General features: G+C 44.0%; 1 long non-coding RNA gene across 1 annotated transcript in view; it reads left to right on the top strand.

Annotated features, from left to right (window-relative positions):
* Positions 1 to 25776, top strand: part of LOC113262526 (uncharacterized) — a 135282-nt gene that overhangs the window by 41112 nt on the left and 68394 nt on the right. Inside the window, exons 6-7 of the long non-coding RNA XR_008958417.1 lie at positions 13 to 166; positions 13586 to 13994. This is a non-coding gene — a long non-coding RNA (uncharacterized LOC113262526). The remainder of the gene's footprint in view (positions 1 to 12; positions 167 to 13585; positions 13995 to 25776) is intronic.

Here is a 25776-nt window from a genome sequence, read left to right on the forward strand (position 1 = left end):
CGTCCTTAAAAGCGGAAGAGGGAAGCAGAAGACTGAGATTTGCTGAGAGGACCTGACCCTCCGCTACTGGCTTTGAAAATGCGGGAAGGGGCCACCAAGCCCCCAGCAAGGAACAGGAGACCTCAGTCGTGCAACTACGTGGAACTGAATCCCGCTGGCAAACCCAGTGAGTAAGAAACCGATTCTCCCCCAGGGCTTCCGGGGTAAGCAGTGCAGCCCTGCACCCCCCCCTCCCCCCCGCCGCCGATAGCTTGATTTTATCCTGGTAAGACCCCGTTGGGCTTCTGATCTCTAGAACTGTATGATACAAATGTAAGATTTTTAAGCCACTAGATTTGTAGTAATTTGTTTCGGCAGCAACTTCCCGTCCCACTCAGTGTAAAAGCCAAACTCTTCAGAACCCCCACCTCCCCTAATCTGACGGCATTTCCTACTACTCTCACCCCTCCATCAGCTCCAGGGCCTGGACCAGCCTGAAGCTCGTGAAGCATCAGCCTTGAAATGCCAAAAAATTCAGTAATCAAGATAAAAACCATTTTAATGAAATACTGAAATTAATGCAAAAAAAAAAAAATCCGTGGTACACAAAGTATAAAAACTTGGACGGAGGGTAGGATTCAACCCTGCATTTGTGCAGCTCACCTCCTGCTAATGCCAGCCCTGATCTCTGTTGCTCTCAAACTCCCAGAACTTTCCCATTTGCTTTTGCCCCAAATATCTGCAAGCCTTTCTCCCTCAGCTGCTTCAGGCTTTGCTCAAGTATCCTCTTCTCTATGAGCCTTCCCTGACCCTCTGTTTAAAGGAGCAGAGTCCTTCCCTTGGCCCCTCCCTTGCTTTATATTTCCCCAAACGTGTCACACATCTAATATTCTAGTTTGTTTATTTCCTACTGTAGGGAGGTAAAGTTTCTCCTCTATCCTCCTAGGGTTTCTGGCTGGGACTGTCTTAACAGATTAAGAGGAGAAGAGCATACAAATTTCATTTTAATGAAAGTTTTCATGTACATAGGGGTCTTCACAGGAAAACACAGACCCGAAGAAGTATCTAGGCCCAAGTGCTTATATACTAAGTTGGAAAAAAGAGTAACAATTGTGGAAAAGTAACTAAAATACATGGGTAGACTAGAAGAAGATAAGAGTTATTTTAATAAGGCCTGTGTGTACAAATTTCCCTTAACCTCAATTCCCCGTCTTTGGTGATAAAAATGTTCTTTTTCCTCCTGGTATTAGGAGGGCATCTTTCATGCTGGAAGTTTCATCTCACATTTTCAGGAAGAAAAGGAGCAGAGTGCCTTCCTTGTACCCTTTGTTTTTTCAAGTGACTTTAGCTCAAAATAATATGTCAAAGCAGCATATTTTGAGGTGACATGTTCTGAACCCCTTTATTACTTATTGTTTGCTGCTGTTTCATCAAGACCTAAGAGTACGTGGCGTGTGGTAGGCCCTCAGGAGTGAAGAAGGGAGGGAGAGAGAGAGGAAGTAGTGTGGAAAGTGTCAATGGCAAAACAGGTGTGTACGTATATTCAAGGAAGAACTCTCTTGTTGGTTTATGAAGCCTAAAATCCCTGAAGAACTGTAGTAAATTTCAGTCTGTCTATTTAAGGAAACATTGATTTATAAGCAGGGTTATTTTTTCCTCTCCCAAAGGGGAAAACCATCAAGAGCCAGTATGTTCTGTGAGACTAATTAGCAGATTTGCATTAGCTGTGTGCTTTCTTTTCTAGGACATTAGCTAAATTCTGTTTCCACTGAAATTCTGGGAAATGTTTGAATCCCATGTAGGTTGTCCAAAATTCTTTGAGATAGTCTCTGCAAGCCGTGTTTAATAATCCCTAGAGATTTTATTCTTGTCTAGTTTACCCTCAACAATTAAACATTCAATTTTGATGATCCCTTTTCTCTATTTTTTTGAGTGGATTCTAATCTGTTGTCAAAGATTAGTGATAACTTGCATCATAAATTCTTTTTTACTGTGGCATTAAAAAACATTGTAATAAATGTATTACAAGGTTGATTAGGTTGGAAATGAGACCCAAGTTTTACCGCCATTCATTGACTGACTAGCACCCATGGGCATCGGGGTTTGGCTGGAATATATAAGCTGGGATTTAATCCGAGTGAGTTACAGTTGGTGGCACATGCTGAATTCTGAGGACTGTGGGCCAAGATGGCCAGTGTGAGCATTCGTAGAAAAAATTAAGCTTAGGAAGTGGGTTAGGAGAGAAGAGTGGTGCAGGAGGAGGCAAAGAAGGGGAGGTGGGGAGTAGGGGGGAGAGAGGGGCTCAGAGTCCAACCAGAAGTACTCCATTCCTGACAGCTCTTGCAGTTCCCGTCCTCGAGGCTTTGCGTCCATGAACTCCATGGGCTCTCCTCACAGCCTTCCTTGAGCTAAGTTGAGGGGTTCTTTGTTCCTTGTACCTGGAAGAGCTGACCGGACTGTATATTCTTGAGGATGGCCATTGAACAAGCAGAAGTTTCCTTGAACACACGGGAAACCACAGGCAGATTTGCGCAGTCTTTTCCACTGGAATTAAAGAGTGGGTTTTGATGGATTTAGTGTACGAAAGAAAAATGAGTTTCAACTAAATGTAGTATCTTGGATTGGATGCTGGAACAGAAAAAGGACCTTGGTGGGAAAACTGGTGAAATCTGAATAAAGTCTGGAGTTTGGTTAATAATCACAGTCCTGGTGATTTCTTAAATTTGACATGTACCATGGTTTAGAAAGATGTCGACAATAAGGCAACCTGGGTGAAGAGTTCACAGAACCTGTGCGATCTTTGCAACTTTCCTGGAGGTCCAAACTTATTCCAAAATAAAAAGTACATTAAAAAAAAAATAAAAAGCTTTCAGGGACACCTGGATGGCTCAGTCAGTTAAGTGGCCAATTCTTGGTTTCGGCTCATGTCATGATTTCAGAGTCATGAGATAGAGCCCCGTGTCAGGCTCCGAGCTGGGTATGGAGTCTGCTTAAGATTCTCTGCCTCGCTCTGCCTCTCCCCTGCTTGTGTGTGATCTTGTGCACAAGCTTGTGCACGTGCTCGCTCGCTCTCTCTCTCTCTCAAAAACTTTCAATTCCTAGATAGAGAAGGAAGTAGCACAATGGAATGGAAACAACAACTATAATAGGGGTCAGAAAAACTAGGGTCAAACCTGGAGAAGCTTGGTTTAAGTCCATGCTTGGCTTCTTCCTAGCTGCGCAGCCTTGGTCAAGGTCCTTCACCTCTCTGAGTTTCGGTTCCCTCACAAATTCATAGTGCCGTTTGGGGAAGCGAACAATGACCCTGACAGTGACTGCACGGCAGGATGGGCCAGGGTGGTGGTGTAGGAAGGAGAGGGAGCTGGTCTAGCCTGGACACCTGGAGTGCGTATGAATGAGTTCAACCCTTGGCTTGTGGTACTTGATGCACTCTGACAAATAAAGAGAAAAGATCACTGTCATCCATGCCATGATGAGAGCCTCTTCAGAGATGTATGTTATGTATGTAGAAAATTACATATCCCTGTGTACACACATTTCATGCGTCACCTTTCAAGTAATATTGTGTCATTGGCGTTTTAGTGTCTGTAATTGTCCTTGTAAATATTTTAACTGCAAATTAAAACACACATATATGTTTATATATATGCCTCCAGTGCATATGTTTTATATATAAATACATATAAATTTATATGTAAATATATATAAAACTATATATATAACTACATACTATGGTAAATATGCTGCTTAGGCATATATAATATATGCCAGTGTAACATACCAGTCAAGACAGAGGCTAGAGAGGCAGGCTCTGGGTATGGATCCTAACTCCACCACTTACTGTGTGATGCCCTATGCTTCATTTTTCTCACACAGGGAAAAGATAGACTGTGCTTCAAAAGATAATCGAGCTAAACTGATGTAGTTGATGCAAATGGAATATAATGTCTGACTGTAAACACTCAATAAAAGATTGGCTTTGATTATAACTAAATTGTGACAGTTTGTAATAACTTGAACATTACAGAAATGTAAAAATCTTCTGTAATTCCACCCACACCACCCAAGATATTCACAACTGTTTGGTGCCCATTTCTCCTCTCCTCCTTCCCGTTTGGGGTCTTTGAATTTTTCTAGTCCATTTGTGTGGACTCCTTCTGTTAAAAATAGTAGTCCTTTGTCTTTATATTTGTTGAATATTTTCCCCAATCTGTTGCTTATCTTTTGATTATTGGCTTGGAGATCGCATAGAGGTTTGATAAACATGATTTCATAGCCTATGTGAGTGATATTTCTTTTTCTTTTTTTAAGATTTTATTTATTAGAGAGAGAGTACAAGCAGGGAAGCAGCAGGCAGAAGGAGAGGGAGAAACAGGCTCCCCACTGAGCAGGGAGCCCGACGCTTGATCCCAGGACCCTGAGATCATGACCTGAGCCAAAGGCTGCCGTTTAACCGACTGAGTCACCCAAGCGTCCCTGAGAGAGATACATCTGTCCATTCCCAACCTGATTTCCTTTTCTTGAGGAAGTTCAGGGGGTTGTAGATAGTATCAAGACCTCAAGGAAAGGGGCTGGATTCGGGTGCTCGGTGTCCTGTCCATCACAGTGGCCCCTTCTGAGATGTCCTTGTTCCCATCTGGTCTTCAGTTCTGCATCCATGCAGGTCCTAACCCTGAGGCCTCTTCAGGCCCGCAGTCTGCTAGCACCATGACTGGGACCCTCCTGGACACCTCACTGATCCTGTCCTGTTCTGGCAGATGTTCATGCCTGTGGGAAATGCTGAGGCCAGCTCGGGCCTTCTCAACCTATATAAGCCACTCACCATTTCTCCTCTCCCCTCCTGCGCAAGGCTGAGCTTCAGGAACTCCGGGATCGTCTTCAGGTTCCTTCCGTTCTTCAGTTTACAGGTGTATCTTCCTAGAAGTAGCCAGGCCCTGTCTGAACAACCTTTTTAGGTAGATGAATATTTGCGCCAGGAGCTGTTGAGGGTGGGGAGTCTTTTGGAACGACAGCTGTGGTGGAGCAGAGGGAGGGCTTGAAGCGGGGTACAGGTGCAGCAGGGGCCTCTGCCAGTTCTGCGGGGGTCTGAAGGTGGATGACCCCTCAGAGTCCGCCGAAGGTAAAGCTAGTGGGCCAGACTTGTGTTCTTACACAGAGGAGAACCATTATTCTTGGTAGTCTCTAGGGAGGGGGCGTAATCTGGGGCTAGGCAGCCTCTCGCCTGCCCTGGGGAGGGACTCTGGTGAGCTGTCCATACTCCTGGAAGCTGGAGGGAAGGAGTGTTCAGGCCCGAAGGGGTATGCGGGCAGCCGCCACAGCATCGCCCACGGTGGCCCCCGGTCTCTGAGCTTTCTTTGTGCCCCTGGCCCCTCTCTCTTCTCACTCATCGGACTGTAGAATCTTTATCGAGTCTAGAGGGAAAGCCTGGCTTTTTATATTCTTCCCAGTGTATTGTGTTTGCCCTGAGGCCTGAGCCAAAAATGAGTGTCCTTTGTTCACATTATGCTGTGTCATCGTTTCCCTGAGGCAACGGAACAAAATGCCTGGCCGCCTAAACAGTGGGGCTGGGAAAGAGTGACAGGAAATACCAGGACTAGGGTTCAATGTATTATCCCGCCACATTCGGAAAACAGTACATGATGTGTGTTTAAGGTTTACATGATGCAAATGACCCAAAATGATGCCCCACAGATTCCCCTTTCCTGGGAGGACGTAGAGAAGAGGGAGGGACTCTGAAAAGAGCGCCAAAGCACATCTTGTGAGGGAAAACATTTCAGAATTTCCAGGGCTTGGGATGAGAAGGGTTCGGTAGAATCTTTAGCCAAAGGGAGTACAGACTGATTTACGTGTCTGAGAGCCTTCTGAAAGCGGGATCTTTTCAGAAGCTGGAAGAGCTGGGATCCAGAGAACAGAATGCTTTTTGACAGAAGAAGGAAAGTCTCTTCCATTTGAACTAGAGGCGAAGAGGAGAGTGAGAGGTGTACTGGGGGAACAGCAGGACACCATGGAGTCTCCCTCAAATGGTGTCTTTTCACTAAGAAGCTCGAGGCAAGGTCATTCCATGCAAGTAAAGGAGGAAATGCTCTCATGGAATGAATTTTGACAAGAGAACCTTGAAATAGCTCCAGGGGAGCAAAAGAAAGCTCTTCCCAGGGGCATAGGGAAGGACGTGTCTCTGGGCAGCTCAAGAGCCCCACAGAAATAGGCATTACTCACTGAGGTTGGGAGTGTCTCTCTGGTAGCACTGAACAGCACAGGTGTGGGCTCAGATAAGGACGGGTGATGATGGATTGATCAGTTGATTTTTTTTTTTTTTACTTAAAAAAATCGAGCTATAATTGACATATATTGTATTAGTTTCAGATGTAAGATTTAGTGATTCTAGGGGTGCCTGGGTGGCTCATTCAGTTAAGCATCTGACTCTTGGTTTCAGCTCAGGTCATGATCTCCAGGTTGGGAGATCAAGCCCCCTGTTGGGCTCTGCACTCTTCAGTGGTATCTGTTTCCCTTCTCCCTCTGCCTCTGCCCTTCCCCCTGTGCTCTCTCTCTCTCTCTCTCTGAAATAAATTTTTTTTTAAAGATTTTATTTGTCAGAGAGAGAGAGAGTGTACAAGCAGAGGGGAGGGGCAGGCAGAGGGAGAATCAGGCTCCCTGCTGAGCAAGAAACCCAACGCCAGACTCAATCCCAAGACCCTGGGATCATGACCTGAACTGAAGGTAGATACTTAACCAACTGAGCCACCCAAGCATCCCTGAAATTAATAAATCTTTTTTTTTTTTAAGTCAAGGCCATGAACATAAAAAGAAATGAAGTGCTGATACACCCTACAGCACAGATGAGCCTTGAAAATATTATGCCAAGTAGGAAAGACCAGATAAGAAAGACCACATATTGTATGATTCTATTCATGTGAAATGTTCAGAATAGGCAAATCCATAGAGAAAAAGCAATGGTTGCCAGGGGCTTAGGGGAGAGGGGAATGAAGAGTGACTTTTTTTTTTTTAAGATTTTATTTATTTATTTAGAGAGCTCGAGAGTCCGAGTGAGCTGAGGGAGGGGCAGAGAGATAAGGAGAGAGAATCTCAAGCAGACTCTGCACTGAGCATGGAGCCCAAAGTGGGGCTCAATCCCATGATATCGTGACCTGAGCTGAAACCAAGAGTGAGACGCTCAACCAACTGAGCCATCCAGGTGCCCCAAGAGTGACTTCTTAAGTGATTCTTAAGCTCACAAAGGAAGAGAGCTTCCTTTTGGCAAGATGAAGATGTTCTGGAACTCAATAGTGGTGATGGTTGCACAATACTATGAATGCTACTGAATTATGTGTACACTATAAAATGGTTAAATGGTGAATTCTATTATGTGTGTTTGTGTGTAAGTGTGCGTGTACACACATACATAACTCAAGGCTGTGGGGGAAAAGTGGGGAAAGCAGGTACAGGTGGTTCTTTTATTATAATTGCCACCACCACCACCACCACCACCATCTGCCCAGGACATAGGCCCAGCCCTACATCTGGCCAGGCTCCTTCCCCTGATTCTTGACTTGTCTGCACCTCTGCAGACCCGTATGTCCTGCCCATAGGTATGGATAGATGGCCTCTAAACTTCCTTCCAAGTCTGAGATCCTCTGACCTTATGATTCATTTGTGGGGTACTCCTTCCTTTCCTTCTTCCCATAGACTCTCCCACTTAGCGATATGTGTGCATGGCCTACAGAGGGAGGAGCAAGAAATCTGGAATCAACTGGATGCACATTCAGATCTCTGCTTTGTCAATGTACTTGCCATATGACCTTGGGCCATGATGTCACAGAGGCTCTGTGAGCTTCCTGCTTCCTTGGCTATAAGGGGCGGATTATGACTACCACCTTGCCAGAGTGCTGCAGGGATTAGCAATGTCAGTGGGGCTGGCACAGAGTAAAAGCTAAATGCATATTTCTAATTGTTGCCTTTTTTTTTTTAATCAGAGAAACTCAGAATTCCCATCAATAAGTAGCTATTTAACCACCACCACCTTAGTAGGATCTAAATTTGTAAATCTACTTGGCAAAGCCCAGAAACTTCTAGGCCCATTTAGATACTCATGAGATCAGAATTACCTTTGAGGCATGACTTGCCAAAATTAGATAATAGCTAGGTAATAATAATTTATATGTGTCAACCAGATTTTCTATAGATTAGGGCTGAAACAAGGGCATAATCTTATGTAAAAATCAAGGCTACACAATCATATTATCTCAACAGAAAAGAAAAACAACAGAGTTACAACATACCACTGTCTTTTATGTGAAGGAACTAAGCCCTGGCCTGCCCTCGACAAAAATCTGCTTTAACATAAGCCAATAAGACAATAAATGGAATCCAAAATAACTTCGGAGTAAAATCCAAGATGTATCCATGAAGGAGGGAGGCTAAGGTGTTGTGGTACTGCTGTCTCTCCCAAGGGCTCTGTAAACCCCTGAGGCTTAATTTGTAATTCTGTAAGAGGTTCTCACATCTCCAAACCTTTCCTTACCTTATGTTGACAAAGCCCTTCAACCTGCTGGTTGAGTAAAGTTAGTGCTCCCCAGTTTTTTCATGAGCTCTTAGTTTGAGCCCCCCCCCCCCCCAAAGCAGAGTCTGACAGAAGCACTTGGCTTAAGGAATTTATCAGAAAGTTCGTCTGAAGTAGGAGTGAGGGAGCAGGGAAGGTGACGTCAAGAAGGAAAGTGTGTTATCAAGGTGAGAAAGGTACAGAAGGTTTCCTACCACTACACCTAAAGGTGAGCCTTTATTGGTCAGCTTCCATATCCCAGTGACTGGAAGTTACTGAGAGGGACATGAATTCCCCTGTACCTGGGGTTACTCTTACCTGTGGGCTGAGCAAGGTCTCATGGTGTTGGAGAAGGCCCTGGGGCAGGATGTTAAAGGACAAGACCTCACGCTTATGGAGAGATGCTGTCGGTGAGAACAGTAGTGTGGCTGAGCTCAGAGGTGGCCAATGGGATGTAACGTGGGCCCCCAAATGTGTTTTGGTGCTCTGACGTTGCCCAGCCTCTTCTGCAGCAAGGTTGTGGTCATGTGATCCTTGAGTCTTCATGGAGGCATCTGACAAACCCGAAACCATACTCTTTCTACTCCTATCCACTTCACCAGGGAGGCAACAACCTCCAGGGAAGTGAAGGATGGACATAGGAGAGAGTTGTTTCTCAAAGTCAGGCAACAGCTTCAGCATGGGAACTGTGAGGATTAGGAGATCATATTTCTGTCCTTTTCCCTCTGAGGAGCTAGGTCTAACAACAGGCATTTGACATGTTTTGATAGAACCTCTCATCTTCTTGTAAATGTATACGTAAGCTTAGGATTTGTTTAAAAAGTTCTGGGTTTGGGGCGCCTGGGTGGTGCAGTCGGTTGGGCCATCGATTCTTGGTTTCGGCTCAGATCCTGACCGTCAGAGTCATGAGTTCGAGCCCTGTGGTGGAGCTCCGTGCTCAGCAGGGAGTCTGCTTGGGATTTTTTTCTCCCTCTCCCTCTCCCCCTCCCACTCATGCTCCCTCTCCCTCTAAAATAAATCTTAAAAAGAGAAAAAGTTCTGGGTTTAAATTTCATTGGTTTAGGTAAAATCACATGTCTATCCCTGAACCAATTATTGTGGCCAGGGTATGGAAGATACTGATTGAGGGGTTCTGGATCATGTGACCTATATATATATCAGCCTTGTCTGCCACCCTGAAGGTGAAGACCAGTGGTAAATCTGAGTGAAATTACTTTAAGAAAAGGATAAATAAATGCTGGAAAGCAAAAGCAACATAGTGTAGCACACTCTTGTTTAAGTCTCTATTGAGGTATCACTTACAGCAGGTGAACTATACCAATCTTAACCATACAGCTTGATAACTTTTACATACACACTTGGATAATCACCACCCGTATTTTCAGAACCCTCAAAGTCTCTCTTGCATCTTTTCTTCATCATAACTCCCCAAACATAACCACTATTCCGACCTTTAACACCAGCGATTATTTCGCCTGTACCTAACTTCATATAAGTGAAATCTTTTGTGTTTGGCTTCTTTTACTCAACATGATATCTGTGGATATACAATGGAATATTACTCAGCCAAAGAAAAAGAATGAGATCTTGCCATTTGCAGCAACATGGATGGTCCTGGAGGATATTATGCTAAGTGAAATAAATGTGAGATGAATATATACCATATAATTTCACTTATACATGGAACCTAAAAAACAAATAAACAAAAAGCAGAAACAGACACATGAATACAGAGAACAAATGGGTGGTTGCCAGAGAGGAGGGGCATGAAGGGATGGGCAGATGAGTTAACAGGAGTGGGGATACAGGCCTCCAGTTAAGGAATGAATAAGCCACGGGGATGAAAGGTACAGCATAGGGAATACAGTCAGTGGTCTTATACTAGCATTGACTGGTGAGAGATGGCAGCTACACTTGTGAGCACGGCATAACAGAGAGACTCGTCAAGTCACTGTTGTACACCTGAAACTAACGTAACATCGTGTGTCAGCTATACTTTAATTTTTAAAAAATGGTTAAGATGAAAATAAATAGAATACATGTAGAGTTGGGCCACCTAAAGAATAATTACATTTAAAAACAAAAATTACGTCCGTGAGATCCCTCTGTGCTGTTGTGTGTAGCTGTAGTTTATTCTTCTTCGTTAGTGTGTAACATTCCATTCTGTAAACTATTATCCAAGCCACTAATGCCAGACGTTTGAATGATTTCCAGTTTGACTATTAAGAATAAAGTTGGCATGAACATGCTTGTGCATGTATTTTGGTGGACAGGAGCACTCCTTTCTCTTGGGTGTGTATACCCAAGAACGGCATTGCTGGGTCAGAGGATATGTAAATATTGAGCTTTAGTAAGTATTGCCAGTTTTATTCTCACTAGCAGGGTATGAGAATTTCAGTTGCTACATAGTCTTGCCAACAGTGGGTTTATTCAGTCTTTCTAATTCTCTACCCTTCTTGATTTGTCAAATACCGTTCTCAAAGAGATACAGATATTTGCTAGTGGACTGCAGGACTCCTAGCCGTGGAAAAGGTTCCACAGACCAACAGTTCAAGTCTGAATTAAATGCTCAGTCTTGACCCTAAGGGCAACGGAAACTCAAAAATGGGAGCGATGGGCACCGACATGGGGGGGAGGAGACTTGGGAGGGGTCGAAATGTGTGGGGCTTTACCTGCCGGTGGGATTTGAATAAAGGAAGGGGAACAAGAAGGCCTCCTGTCCGAGTACACAGCTTGAGCAAAGACAGAAAGGTAGGAAAGCACTTTGAGAGAGATCAGGGAGAATGCTGACGTCACTTGAGCGGAGAGTACTTCTTGAGAGAAGCAGTTGACATGGCTGAATTGGTCAGGAGAGGCCAGGCTTAGGCAGGTGCCTTGAGGTCAAGAAGTGCACTTGGGACTTGGGTGGCTGAAGTAGGGAGGCGAGTGGGGTGTTAACCGAGGGATAGACGTGTGGGTCCTGAGTGGAAGTGAGGTATGTGGAATGAGGGTCAGCTGGTCTCGCTCAGGCTCCGTTTTCTCCTACTTCTCGTGGTGAGGAGCACCTCAGCACGGCGAGTAGGATAATCATTTATCTTCCAACAAGGCCCCTGAATGTCCGCCAACTTCTTTATTTGGTTCTCAACTAGAGAGACAGATCTGTTCTTGGGCTGGAAAGAAAGCCAGATGTACCGGATTGAGAGATGATGTATCTGCACGATGTACTTGAGAGGAATTTTAAGGGATTCTCAAGGGGCTAATTTTGACTTTATGTGATTCATACCATATGGGCTGAATTCACTAGATTAGAAGGCTTGTGGCAGGTGTATTTGTATAAGGGAGAGAACACAAGCCTGGGCTACAGGCCCGAGGATGGAGAGGAATAGGTCCACTTCCTCTGCTCTCCTTCTAGAACTCCCCATGGCCGGGCCCATTCATCTCCCCACCTGCAGACTCAGGCCTGCACTGATCAGTTGATTCATTTGTTCATTCATTCACTTATTCATTTAGCAAACTTTCACTAGATGCCTAGTAAAAGACAAGTACTAGAGTTGAAAATGAAAACACAGGGTTTCTGCCTTCAGGGAGCCACAGAGAACACTGACATGAAATAATTGAATACAAATAAGATATGAAAAGGGCTATAATGAAGGTAATGCAGAGGTTAGTAGGGGACATCGATTCTACCTGAAGAAGTCAAAGAAATGTTTGAAGCTGAGTCTTGAAAGATGACTTGGAAGTCACCGGATAGACAAGATCAGGGGATGGCCCCTCAAGCGAAAGAGCGTGAGCCACAGCATGTGGGGAAGACTGCAGACGGTGTGGCTGGCGCATAGGGTTTGTGTGAGGAAGGAGCTGGAACCGAGGCTAGAGTCAGACTGTGAAGGGCTGCAAAGAGCAAGCTGATGAATGTGGACTTCACCCTGCAGACAATGGGGAATCATTGCAGGGTTTGAGCCAGAACTGTATAGTGCAGCAGTTAGAAACCTCGCACTGGCGCGAGTGTGAAAGGTGAGGCAGAAGGTGAGCATAGAGACAGGAGAATCGATGTACAGGTTATTGCATCAGACTCACTAAAAGAAGATCCAAGCTTAAAATGGGCCCATCCCAGACCTGATGGAGAACAGGAAACGGGTCCTGAGGAGGTAAAAATCTAGAAGACTTAGTGAGATTGGAGGAGGAAGGGGGAGGCCAGGAGGAAAGAATTGGGAAGATGCGCATCCTCAGTCTGGGGGGACGATGGGGCTGTTATTTAGGAGGGGAAATGTTGGAGAAAAGGAAGGTTTGGACAGGACGGGAGAGAGAAGGGGTAGAGGAAATTAATTTTGGTCATTTTTGCACCTGGCATTCAGAGTTCTGAGCTAGATTATGTAGATTTAGGGTCATAAAACCTGGATAAAACCTGGACTCATTCAGGGAGACACGTTAGATGAGAAGAAAAGAGAGTCAGGACAATGCCATGGAGAACACCAGGCTTTAAGAGGTATGAGATCAGAAGTTCCCTCCAGTGAAGGAGACAGGGGTGTAGTTTAAAAGATAAGAATTAAAAAAAAAAAAGATAGGAATAAAACTAAAAGAAACTGTGAAGTGTGTGCGGACCATTTCTTCTTGTTCATGGTGTATCCGTACCACATAGAAGTGACCAGTTCATAGTTGTTGCATGAATTAATAAACAAATGGAGTGGTTTCATAAAGATAAGGAGGCATTTCCAGAAGAGTCCACATTGAAGTGCTGTGAAGAGATCGCTGATGCAGGATGAGAACTACATGTTCCCAGACTGTGTGCACCTGAAGGGGGAAGCATTAGGACAGTCCCAGCTACCCCAACCCCAAGGGCTCAGCCTGAGTCACTCTCCTCTGCATGTAGACCTGGGGTCTGGTTTCTCCAGTGCTGACCATAGGACACTCCTAGCGTGGCTGCCATCCTCAAGCCCCCCCAGCTTCCACCCAATGTCCTACAGCTGGATCGCCACTCTTGGCTCAGTCCCAAGTTCCTACTTTGGCACATGGCTGTATTAGTTATCGATTATTATGTAACAAATCACTCTAAAACCTAATGGTTTAAAATAACACATATTTTTTATCTCACAGTTTCTGGGGTTGTGAATCTGGACGTGGCTTAGCTGGGATCTTTGCCTCAGGATCTCTCAGAAAACTACAATCAAGTTTCAAATGAGACAGGATCCGTTTCCAACTCACTCAGTGGGTATTGGTCGTTCCTCACAGGCTTTTGGAGTGATGGCCTCAGTTCCTTACAGGCTGTGGGCCACGGGCTTCCCTCAGTTACTTGCCATATGTGCCTCTCCAACAAGGCATCTGACATCGGAAACAGCAAGAGAGAGAGAGAGTCTGCTAGCAAGACCCAAGTCACAACCTTTTGTAACCTAATCAGAGGTGGCATCCCATCATTGTTGCCATATTCTGTGAGTTACAGACAAGGCACCAGGTCCAGCCCACGATCAAGGGGAGCGGAATTACCCAACAGTATGAATGCCCACAGGTAGGAATCACTGGGGGTCATTTTATTTCTTTTTTTTTCTTCCAAACTTTTATTTAAATTCTAATTAACATATAGTATAATATTAGTTTCAGGAGTAGAATTTAGCGATTCATCACTGACATCTAACACCCAGTGCTCATCACAAGTGCCTTCCTTAATCCCCATCACCCATTGAGCCCATCCCCCGCCCACTCCCTCAATCAACCCTCAGTGTGTTCTCTATCATTAAAAGTCTCTTATTGGTTTGCCTCCATTGGGGGTCATTTTAGAAATCTGCCTATCACAACCACCTAGAACCTGCATTCTTCCCCAAAACATAGGATCTGTTTTGCTGAGGATAATTCTCTGGTAGTCATCTTCACCCTCTCGGTTGAACTGAAGCAGAAAAATCTTAGATTTTGCTGTACTAATAACAGCTAATGCTTATCTGGTGCTAACTACGTGCCAGGATTTACGTGAGCATTATGTGAGCTTTATAAATATTAACTCACTTAATCCTCGCAACAACAGTGGACCCTCTTGTTAACACATTTTACAGACAAACACCTGAGTCACAGAGAAGCGTCTAGCCAAAGGTCACACAGCCATTAAGTGGTAGAAATGGGATTTGAGATTCCAGAGTTTGGTTCCAGAACTTCTACTGGTAACCATTCTGCTAGTCTACAACTTGAATATAAGCTGGGGTGCAATGTTGTCCAGTCTCAGCATGTTACTACATTAAAACAAAACATGAAAAACATAAAACATTAAGAACATTGAGCAACCAAAACAAAAATTCCAACACTTAATTATCATTAAAAGATTCTGTTGAAACTCTCCAGCAACATGTTTTGTGTCTCAGAGCCTTTCATTTGCCAAGTCTCCCCTTCAAATGTTCTCTGAAACCCAGCCCAGGCTATTTTTCATTTTCTTTTTCCCTGTTTCTCTCTTAGCTCCTTAGTATATAGGTGACTTGGTCTTCTGGCTTCATTCTTTATTATATTGTCTATTTAGCCCATGACCTGAATTTTACAGAGCAAAGTGTAATCCTGGAATTAACCAAGCCACCAGGAATTTACCTCCTTTCTTCCTAGTTCCATCTGGTTTCTCTCCCTATTTCATAAGGAAAACACAGAACATGGAGACAGAATTCTCCGAAGTGAGGAGAGGAGAGGGAGAAGCTGAGCAATCAAGAGAAAATTCTCTTTAGGTGGTGGAGGATGTGGAGGGGAGAGAGGACAGGAGGCTAGGAACACATAAGCTGATAATCCTGGTCTTTGTCACATTCCAAGAGATGCGTGACTGTTGTGCAATGTTCTGTCACAGATGAGGCTGCCAAGCAGAGAAGCTTCCTTCTCAGATCTCACTCATCTAACTCTTTCCTCTGAGGCTGTGAATTAGGTTAAAGCACATGGAGAATCGGGGAGAATGAGAGATGCTTCCAATTCTCCAACCCACTCTGCCAACCAACAGACCGGGGGTCCACAGTTTGCTTCCAAGCCTGGGGTCTGTTCACCAGAAGCTTGCAAGAGCTGATTCAGGAAAGAGGAAGTAGACATGCTTCATTTTCTCTCAGAGTAAAACAGGACTGTTAAACCCTGTAGTAGCTTCCTCTGCAAATCCCCTCCTCCAGTGGTCCCTCTTATCTGTTCCTGCTGCCAGCACCTCCATTCATAACTTCGGCTCTGATCTCTTCAACTGTCCCCTAAGTCATACCCCACTTCCTGTCTTTTTCTCCACCTCAATCCATTTCACATACCACTGCCAGGTTATCCTTCCCCAATGCCAATCTAATCTTACGACCCCCTTGCTCAAAATCTCAGTTGCTCCCCTTGCTCTGTAAATCCTCATCAAAACCTTCCAGACCCCCAAAGCCCTCTTTCTAGACATATTCTACGTGTATTGTATGATCCATCTAAAATAGATGACTCACTGACTGCCAAGCACTCTGTATTTCTCTGCTCCATGCCTCCTACCCCCATCATTCCTCCTGCCTCTGAAACTTTCCCTCCCACCCTCCCATAGTAACAAATTCAAAGACCATCAGAAACGACCACCTCCCTCAAGAAACATATCCAGATAATTACAACTGAATATGATTTCTCCCTTCTTTCATTTCCTGTAGCATTCATTTGATCTTCTTTATGGCATTTTTCTGATACCATAATCCATAAGCCACTCAATTATTAGAAAGTACATGCTTTGAGAGAAGCGTTTTCTTGTTGAACTTCAAATATCCTACAGTGCCCAGCAAAAAGTCTTAAACATACACATGCTAAACATTCAGTAAGTAGTACTTGAATTGACGTTTGGATTTCTCTGGTCCTAATTTATTATCTAATTTATCATTTTACATCTTTTGCTGGAATAAGCAAGTCACATTCCTTTAAAGAGGGAGGGCATGAAGAAAAGCATAGTAGAGGCCCTTGACCTGGGCGGTCATGGTTATGTTCGTTATATGGCTTGCATTTCATCAAAGCCCATGAGCGTTTAGTCTCTGGGTGTTACCTAGTGAGCAATGCTTTTAACTAACCTGACCTCATGTTTTTCAACCGTGTCACCTACCAGTCTCAGAGGGAATGTGGCACAGGGCATGTCAAACAGGAAAGGCAGTTACATCAATTCAAGTCTACAAATACCCATTCAACACCTACTGTGAGCCAGCATTCTGCTAAGTGCTGGGCACAGAGAAATGAACAAGAGTGATATGGCATGGGTGCCTCTGAAATATAATTCCAGTAGGGGTAGCTACCAGGTACTGATAGCTTATAGACCAGGCCCTGGGCTCATGTCTGACATGCATGGTCTCACTTAATCCTCACAGCAATCCCTAGCATCACCCTCCATTATAGTTGGGAAAATGGAGGCTTAAAGAGGTTAAGTATTTTGCCCGGGATTAGCAGGCAGTAGAGCTGGGATTTAAACCTAGGGTTTATGACTTTGGAGCTTTCTTAGAAGCACTTACTCGGCTTCCTCAACATGTTTCTGTTCTGCTCAAACTAGATTCTTGCTTCTTTGAGTCTTGCAATGTAGCTTTGGGTGAAGGTATGTGTAACATAAACAATCTTCCCTTGTTTTGCTCCTGGAGATTCCATATGTCCATAGAGAAGTCTCCCCCTGGATTTCTCCAACATTCCTTCGTCTATAACACTCAGACTGAGGGAGCCTGTGGGCAGAGGCAGTGCAGGCTTGTATCTAGCTTAAAGATACCCCTTCCACCTTTCTCTGCCCTGATATTCTTGACTATGTGTTTCACCCATTTCTATTGTATGAGTTTTTCCAAATCTCTTCAAATCCTTTGTGGAGCAGGTAATGCATAAGTAAATCAAATATGCCTCACACCTGCTCAGTATGTCACATGAATGTAGGCTGATGGACGCTTGAAATGTGAAGAAGCCTGAGAGAATGTCTTCTCTAGTTTTCATTTCACTCCACAGAAGTGCTTCTTTGGGGTTATTGGGTTCCTTACCCCCACTGCTTCTGGACTACTCCCCTATAATTCTTTTGCATATAGAGCTTCCTGGAACGTTTCCTCTGAAGAATGGCTTCTCTGACTAATGAAAGTTCAGTTTCTCATTGGAACCCTTGTACATTACTGATGAGAATGTAAAATGGCACAACCACTGTGGAAAATGGTATGGTGGTTCCTCAAGACATTAAACATAGAATCACCATATGATTCAACAATTTCACTTCTGGGTATATACCCAAAAGAAGTGAAAGCAGGGACTCAGATACTTGCACACTCGTGTTCACAACAGCATTATTCACAATAGCCAAAAGGTGGAAGCTACCCAGGTGTCTGTCAATGCATAAATAGATAAAAATGGTAAACATACAAAAATATTATTCAGACTCGAGGAAATTCTGACACATGCTATAATAAGGATTGTATTGAAGACATTATGATAAGTGAAATGAACCAGACAAAAAAGGACAAATACTGTATGATCCCACTTATATGAGGTGCCTGTAATAGTCAAATTCATAGAGAGAAAACAGCATGGTGAGTGTCAGGTGCTGACGAATGAGAGTTGCTGTTTAATAGGTATGTAATTTTAATTCAGGAAAATGAAAAGGTTCTGGAGATGAATGCTGGTTGCACAACAGTGTGAATGTATTTCATGCCACTATATATCCTCAAAAGTAAGTGAAATGGTAAATTGTATGTTTTATTTTGCCACATTTTTTTAAGTTCAGTTTTTCACTTAATGAGAGCAGAATCTGAGTTTCAAGGTGAAGTGGCTTGTCCGAGGTCACTTGGCAAAGTGAGTGGCACAGTGGGGAGTAGCAGAACTCAGGGCTGCCGGCTGTCCGGCCGTGGCTCTCCCTGTTGGAATATTCCTCCTCCTGGGGATGAAGGGTCCAGAGGAAATTGCAGGGAAACTCCAGAACATCCTCTAGAGTCAGGAAGTGTTTCCACAGCAGCCCATTTTTCCTCCTCCCTGGCCTTGCTATCTTCATTCCATCTTTTTTTTTTCTTAATTCCATTTTTGTCTCCTTTTTATCCATGAATCAAATGCTCTGATGGTCGAAACAAGCAAGGTCCTCCTGGTGAGGCCCTGAAGAAGCAAATGCAGATGGAAGGGGCTCCAGTGGAAAATGTATGTACAGATGGGAGTTTTTCTGTTTCCTCCAACTCTCTTGGCTCAGAACTGTCGGGATTTCATTCAAAGTGGAATTTCCAGCCCTAGGCAGGCTCCTAATGCAAGAATTTTGTTTTTCCATGAGTGTCTCTCCTGAGCTTGCTGGTTGTCTCCCATGGATGATCCTGGCTGCTGTGCTCCTGCTGCCCTGCCTGTTGAACTTGAACCGTGCCTCCATTATTGGAAAAACATGTCCTGGCAAGCTCTGAGGGCATGTCCTGTCCAACCTGAGAGAGGGCACACCCTTGGGAAACAGGTTGTTTCACCTGCTGCAAAAACATCTCCCTTAGAGTGCTCAGTATACAAGGAAAGAGGCCTCAGAGCAACCCAAGTCAAGATTTTATTTGGTCTTTAGATGTACCAAAGCCTTAACCTAGGGTAGGAAGGCAAAGAAAGGTGTTGGGGGCGCCTGGGTGGCTCAGTCAGTTAAGCATCTGCCTTCGGCTCAGGTCATGATCCCGGGGTCCTGGGATTGAGCCCTGCATCGGGCTCCCTGCTCAGCGGGGAGCCTGCTTCTCCCTCTGTTCCTCCCCCTGGCTTGTGCTGTCTCTCACTCACTCACTCTCTCTCTCAAATAAATAAATAAAATCTTTAAAAAGAAAGAAAGGAAGGAAGGAAGGTGTTGAGAGTTTGAAAAGCACCCTGAGAGCTAAAATGAGCCTTTCACCAGTAGGTCAGCTAATGCTGTGAAGGGAAACAATTTTTTCAATCTTTAGTCAACAAATATGTATTGAGCATCTCTCATGGGCTAGACACTGTATTAGAAGCTGGGGATATCTGATGAATGACAGAAATCAGTCCTCTGCCCTCATGGAGATTATAGTCTAGTGGGGAAGCAGATAAGTAAAGAAACAACTGAATAAGAGCATGTAGACTGTGATGTGCTAGGGAGAGAGAGGTGAGATGATGGCAGGTAAGGGTAGTAGGAGGAGGCAGTTATGCCACTGCTTTACATGAGGTAGTTAGAGAAGGCCACTGTGAGAGAGCGAATCTAAGCTGAGACCTGAAAGACAATAAGAATGTGTGAAAAGCCATGTAGATGTGCAAAGGCTACAAGAAAGAGGGAGGCTTATGTGAGGACCAGAAGGGCCACTGGCATGGCAGGAGGATGGGGAGTGAGGGAGATAGGAGGCCAGGAAAAACAGGTCTTGGTGGGGACCCTACAGTAGGGAGTTTGGCTTAAAAGGAGGCCTTTGAAGGTTTAAACATAGATGGAAATGATTCTGAATAGACCTCATGTCCTTGGCTGAGACCGCCCTACTCTGATCATTCAATTCTCCAAATTACTGGGTCTCCGTTTTAAATAAGCCCATCTCTGCTCTCATGCTGAAGGGTAGAAGTTGGGCTGTCAGAAATCCCAGAGACCCATGAGATTCCTGAATGGACTGGGCCATGTTAATCATATTGCATGTGTTTTCATCCCTTCATCTGCTTTTAAGGTGTTGGAATTCAGCATTAAAAGCGTCCTCCTGTCTGAGGCCTGACAAAGCAGAAAGAAGCTCAAGACCATATCATTGATCTCATGACCTCTGGAGTAAAGATCAGACCAGCTGATCTTTAAATTAAAAGTACAGATTTCTTTTCATGCCGCCTCACACTTAACAACTTAAACTAAGCAACAGACACTGAACTGGTGAATGATGCATTCATCAAAAATCTAGGCATATTTACGTATCAGAGCTACAATTAACCTTAATTGAGGCTCACCCATCTGCTCCCCATTGCCCTGCCCTCACCCCCACCTACAGAGGAAAACCCAACCCACCCTCCACCTGTAACCCAGAAAAATAGAAACTGTTTTATGAGAACTTATGGGCCCAGAGCCCTTTTACAGAGTAATCATCTGTGTCCTGTTCCCTATAACGCTGGACTGGACTATGGGTTATGGAAAACAGGCTGACATCTGGAAGAAATGTAGGGAAAGTGTACGTTCCAGCTGGAAAGGTAGCATTCAGGCCCGTTTTCCTTTCCACTGAAGGATTGTCTTTCCTTGGTCACTTAAAGTGTTCCTGGCTCCTGCTTGACTTCTTTCTTTCATTTGTCCCACAGATATTTTTTGAGCAGTTAATATATGTCATGTAAAAATGTCTTTACGAGTCTTTTCTGGGATGATATAGCGGAAGAGCTGGAATCCTGAAGTCAGGAGCCCTCAATTTTAAGTCCATGGAGAATCTGCTTGCCTGGAACAAATTGTACTTCCCAAAATTTTGGTATCTGCTTTGGCAACCTAAAGGCTGCTCTGGGGATCAAATATAATAATGAGTATGAGAGTTCTGTAAATCCTAAAGTGTTTCAAAATGATAGTTGGTTTTTGAGGATATTGCGTTTGTTTTACGATGGATCTCCTGTGGTCGCTCACAACCTCTAGCCAGAGGACGCTAATGGAGTTTAAGCTTTGCTTGTACGCGCTCCGTCCAGGGCCCACTGAGCAGTCCTAACAATGTGTTCCGGTAGCCATATGTCTTTGTAAGGTTTGGGAAATAATGATATATTAACAGCAGTTGGTTAAGACCACTCTTTCTTCTCCGACTTTTTCACCACCAATCTTTCCCTATTGAACGGTGATGAGTGGCAATAGGCATTTTTGGTGTCTGGCCAAAGAGAAGTGGAGTTGGAGATACGTGAAGTCTGGGCTGAGTGGCACGTTTCTGTAGTTGGCAGTCACTTCCGTGTGTAGTGAGGTTGTCACCAGGCCTCCTAGGAGAGGAATGGCTTCCAGGAATTCTCCTGACTCTACAACGTCAACTCATTTGGCACCATAACATCAAAGTTCAGGGTCAAGGGCAAAATGGTGACATGAACATGCCCCATGGTACTCAGCACCCAGTAATGGAAGAGCAATAAGGTTTGGAACATATGGGACCAAAAGCTAGTCTTCAGAAAGTGTTTTGAATTATTAGGTGTATACAATCGTAAGTAGAAGATTCAGTTCTCATTTACATCTAGTTAAAAGTTTATAACTATCAGAAATAAACTTGATAGAACAGTGCACACAGTTATTAAACCATCAAATGATTTTCTTTTTTGATGGGAATCTTGCAAAGTAGGATTGATTACAATTCCTGGGTTTATAGGTCATGAACCTGTGGCCGTAGTACCAAGAGCAAGCATATCTGTGTATGAAGTCAGATGTTTATGCATGACATCAAATCAATCACTTCTTAGCGTATCTGATGCTCCTTGTGCTAACAAAATCTGTTGAAGCAAACGTTCTGTCAAAACTCCCACACATACTCATTCATAAATCAATGGAAGTAATATAAAAATTATTTAATCACATCTTGCGGGTCAATACAAGAAGCAAGTTAAAACTGGTCTTGTAAGCCTTAATTTCAGATTAATTTTGTATATTTTTTAGAATTACTGATCATATAAAAATTACCCCAAAGCTTTTGAGAGGCATGCTGGACAGTAAATAAATAAAAATAATGTTATATTTTTAAATTCGATGTTTGTAATATTTTCCAGCTTTTTTACATTTGAAAATTACTACGATTTCTTTTCTCATTTGAAATATGTATTTTGTGTTTTCTATGCATACGTAATTTCGTACTATTCTTTTAATGAGGGCCCCCTAGCTGTGTAAACTCCAGGCCCAGCAAAGCCTGGATCCAACCTGCCTGATTTGGTGAAAAATGTGGTTCCTCCACCCTGTTGTAAGCACAAGTCCAGGATCCCTGCCACACTCACAGCTCCACCCTTCATGGGAGAGCTCTGAAGCCAAGAGTGCACACTGCAGACGGGAGGACCTGCCCCCCAGGACAAGAAGCAGAGCATCCCAGAGTCTGCCAGTGAAAAGAGTCTAACTAATGGGTTCCTGGAATTTAGGGTTGGAATAGGATGCCAGGAGAGAGGAAGGAAGGAAGGAAGGAAGGAAACTGAAGTGGTTACCAAGGCAAATGCCTCTCTGATAAAAGCCATACAGAGCCAGCTCAGAGTGAAGATATTAAAAGATTGTTTACACATCTCACCCCACAATACTATTTCAGCAACAATAACTAACCAGAGGGAAGTACCTCTGTGGTGGAGAATGTTAGTTGTCTGCCAAAATCCTCTCCCTCCTTCCATAGATGTCAATTTTAAGCCAAGCATATAGACACTCATGTAGAGATTTCATTTCCCGACTTCCTTTGTGACTGGCTGCGGCCATGTGACTAAGTTCACCAATGGGATGTGAGCAGGAGAGCTGTGTGTGACTTGTGCCTGGCTTGCTTTGAAAAAGAAATTGCTTCCTTGGACTTTTTCTTTTCCCCACCCTGCCGTCTGGAAAGTGACGAGTCTTATTTTCAAACATGCAGATGAGAACAATGAATTGAGCCAGAAGTTTCCAACTTTTCAGTTCATAGTATCTTTAGTATCTTGGTAATTTTATCACAGTGCTCCTAAGCCAAAAGAAAGAACTAATGGTTCTGTTTCTTAAGTAGATTTGTCCAAACAACCTAATAAGCACTTATGTCCTAACAACTTAGTGTCAAGAACTGTGACGAGTCTGAGATTTCATCCTATTTGTAAGCTAATGAGTTAGGCAGCCACATTTCACAGAGGTTGGCAGAAGACATGAGACTCCTAGGTCAGAGAGAAAGGAATGCATTACTCATGGCAGTAGCAATACTCCGTGTGAGAGCATTAGCTCTGGTTTCCTGAGCCTCCATTCCATGCGGCTGTGTGACGAGGGCTGTGTGACACCTGCACACGCAGGGGGTTGTGTTACAGGAGAGGTAACCTGAATCTCAGGTTGCCACGCTTTGGCAATCTGAATCCTTTATAATGGGCAGTAAGCCGCCTGATCTCTGCCCTGGAGGGAGACATTATTTCTGTTCAACTAGACAGTAAGTAGACTTGCTCTTTGTTCCAGAGAGAGTCATCATTTCTGTCTTCTAAGTCTATTAGCTATACAAACATCCTTGAAAAGTTTGGATCAGAGGCAGTAAGTGTCTCTGCTTACAATATATGCAAAACCATGAGAGATACATGGAGCATCGTCTCCCAACGTTTAGAAGCCATTTACAAAAAAAGTAATATACATAAATCAAAAGAAAAAATATTTTTACTTTAAAACAATTGCAGTCACTTCGTAATAGGACGTGTGCACCTGCTGGGCACTGCACAAATCCTCAAACCTTGCAATCAGATCGGACACCACCACCCCATTCCCTGTTCCACATTGATTTTCTCATAGTACTTGCTTTTTATCATAGCAACCACCAAAAACCTAGCTTCCCAAAGGTACGGCGTCGTCACAGGGAAGTAGTGCCTTTCTTTCTCAGCGTTGAAACTGTGAACTAACTAAAGCTGTTAGCGTATATGGTGTCTGTCAGATGCTGGGATCCTCTGTTTTCCTCGGAAGTGGAACGAGCACATCCCGTGGTTCTCCTGTGAGTTCACCAGGCTCTCTGGGACAATTTGGTGGGTGGTTGGGGAACTACAGCACGCAGCAAGGGTGGGAGAAGCACTTGAGTCTGAGTGGCTGTCTTGCTAGCCTACGCTACATGGACTGTTCCGTCAAAGAGAAAAAAACTTCTATCTTCTTTCAGTCCAATTTGTGGGGCTTTTTGTTGCAGTGGGCACAGCTTTTATCCTAACTAATACAATCTCCTACATGATTGTGGCCATGCCTCACAGTATAGCATTTGATGACATAGCGTCTGGAAGTCACACCAATGCCTTACTCCCAGGAGTAGCCAGTGTGCCTTCGTTGCCGGCCAGTCTTGGGCCTGGAACCCAATGAATGAGCTGAACAGAACCACATGGATCAGTCTTTTTTTTGCCAATCTGATTAGGACTAAGACCCTTTTTTTTTTTAAGACTTTGTTTATTTGAGAGAGAGTGTGAGCAAGCGAGAGAGAGCATAAGCAGTGTGAAGGGCAGAGGGAGAAGCAGGCTCCCCCCTGAGCAGGGAGCCTGAGGCAGGGCTCAATCCCAGGACTCTGGGATCATGACCTGAGCTGAAGGCAGACGCTTAACCAACTAAGCCACCCAGGCGCCCAGGGCTGAGACACCTTAGACCAAAATCCAACCTGACACACCCAGCAAGGCGCAAAGAAAAGAAGCTCAGAAGCAGCCGGATAGAGAGGGCTCATTTCTCCTGCTGAGCAGGCCTGGACGGCTACCGCGGCAGGAAGCCCTGTGTGTCTGTGAAAAACAGGTGCAGGAAAGGCCCTGGCCCATCAGCAGCTAAAGGGGAAAAGAAGAGGTGGCTGGGCTGGCCTTGGGTAGCACTGGAGAAGCAGGCCCCGTGTCGACGTCTATAACACGGGTGAGGTGTGCGTGCGTGTGTGCCCGCACGCACACACGCACACACAGCTAGGGGTGAGCCCTGGCACCCTCCAACTCTGCAGCACGGAGAGAGAAGAGAGTGCTGAAGAGCTCCAATCCTCCCACACCCAGAATGAATGACACTTTAATGCACACTGATCACTAGTAAATTTGACCCAATAAAAATCCTGGAATTTGAACAATCCGTGCCAATGTTTCTTCTTGAGGGCAGCATAGAGAAGAGGAGAAAGATGCAGGATAGCGGCGCGCGGCTCTCCTAAAGCCTACACTGTGTAATAGGCATAGTTTGACCACTACAGGAAGAATTCCTTTAAGATCTCAAAGGGGTTTGACATAAAACAAGATTTGTGGTAAACTTTAAATAATCTGGAGAATTTATCATGATCTGAGAAGAGCTATATGGTTTCAAAATCAATTTCTATATGGTATTGCTATTTTTAACTTGGAGGTTGGCTTAAACCATGATTTTATTGAAAATAATACTATTGCTTTATTGAAAGAGGAATATATACATGGTAAGAGAACCAAACAGCACACCTCTTAGACAGTATGATGGGTGAAAAATGGTACCTTGGGGTTTTTTTGCACCTCTTTAATGATGAAGTTGAGCATCTCTTCCAATGTTTAGAAGTTTTTTCTGCGTATTGTCTCTTCACACATTCACCTGTTTTTTTTCTTCTTTTTATGTTGTTGGTATTTTCCTTATTGTTTTGTAAGAGTTAGTCACATATGAAGGAAATTTGTCTATCATAACTGTTGTAAGTATTTTTCTGGGGTTCTTCTACTTTGTCAAAGGCATTTTTTCCATGCAGAAAATTTTAATCATTTAATGCTCTCTTTTTATTAATTCAGGATTTCATGTCTTTTTCTATTCTGAGATT

The sequence above is a fragment of the Ursus arctos genome, unplaced genomic scaffold (genome assembly GCF_023065955.2).
Source record: "Ursus arctos isolate Adak ecotype North America unplaced genomic scaffold, UrsArc2.0 scaffold_9, whole genome shotgun sequence".
In the NCBI taxonomy this organism is placed as follows: domain Eukaryota; kingdom Metazoa; phylum Chordata; class Mammalia; order Carnivora; family Ursidae; genus Ursus; species Ursus arctos.